The sequence below is a fragment of the Vollenhovia emeryi genome, unplaced genomic scaffold (genome assembly GCF_000949405.1).
Source record: "Vollenhovia emeryi isolate VEMERY1.0 unplaced genomic scaffold, V.emery_V1.0 DF939122.1, whole genome shotgun sequence".
Lineage (NCBI taxonomy): Eukaryota > Metazoa > Arthropoda > Insecta > Hymenoptera > Formicidae > Vollenhovia > Vollenhovia emeryi.
In genome coordinates, this window is record NW_011967244.1 from 1,891,220 (window position 1) to 1,892,615 (window position 1,396).

A 1,396-nucleotide genomic window follows, 5' to 3' on the forward strand; every position below is an offset into this window, starting at 1 on the left:
AGGAATATGGGGAAATTGCACACAGTTTCTACAGGGTGAGTCGTAAAGGCTGTCCCAACCTTTTACCATAAGAGGTGAATTACCGAACGCAACTGTAGCCAACTCGGGGAAGAAATGGATAAAATCTCGTTCTACATGTCTCAATCATGTAATGTCTAATTATTTCTCGAGAAATGTAATTAGATATTACATGATTAAGATATGTAGAACGAGATTTTATCCATTTCCTAATTCACCTTTCATGGTAAAAGGTTGGGACAGCCTTCACGACTCACCCTGTATATTGCTGAATTAAAGGCTGATTCACAATGTGCTCTTTGCGTCTCGAAACATTCTATTTGTATAAGCAAATCAAGAGGCTTAAAAAATGTTCGACAGTGTACGACTGTACAATTTATCGGCGTGCGCACATTTTTTAAACGTATTTGGCTAACAAAACAGAATGTTTCTAAAACGCGACGAGCACATTGCAGATCGGAATTGGCAAGTTATAACACGAAATGCAGTTCTGCCAGTATTCCTTAATCTGCCTGTTCTTCGCAAGATCTCTCGGCATGGGGATTGGTAGCCACAACTACGAATTCCGTTGCGTCTTTCGCGATGGCGAGGTGGCGGCCAATCTCGGTCACGACACGTTTGTCAGGTAATGGTTGTGCGCGACTGGTATCGTATACGTTATCATGCACTTGGCCGGAAGCGCGTGTCGCGCGACCGAGGAGGCGCGGCGCGCGTCTCCTTACGATTCGCCTAGATTAACGCAGTCACGTTGATTGCATCTGCAATTCGTACGACAAAGCCTCGGCCGGGTGACGGCCGAGTCGGGATACGGACTGGCTAGTTAGGTACATGATTGACTTACACAAATAATCGTAATAATCGTCGCGTACTTTCGCCAATAAGGAACGACTCCCATGCAGCTCGCTACTTCCTCGACGTACAACTCGCGCATTCAAGGATGCTGTTTCCCCCTAAAGCGGGCGGATTCGCGAATATTATTGAAAGCATAATCCACTGTAGCGACTTAATCCCTTCCGTTGGAGTCAGTGGTCCGTTGCAACAATCGTTCTTAACGACTTGAAATTACGCATTGTAATTCTTGAGTTCATCAAAAAATTCGCGTGTTAAATATTGTATTTTAAATAAACTCGAGAGATATTTATTTCTCGATTGAGGCGGAGAAACGTGCTGGAGCCTAACAGTGTTTATTTTAACAAGTAAGAGTGTAGACTAGGAAACTGCGGTTACGTTTTCAATTTTATCTCTTGGATAAAGCTCTCGCATTAATTTTATCTATTTCTCCTTTTTATTAATTAATATTGTTCGCCAAATGAATATTTAAGAGATGTCTTGATTGTGGGTTCCAGCTTTAATTTTGATCGGATCTTTACTTGTCTAG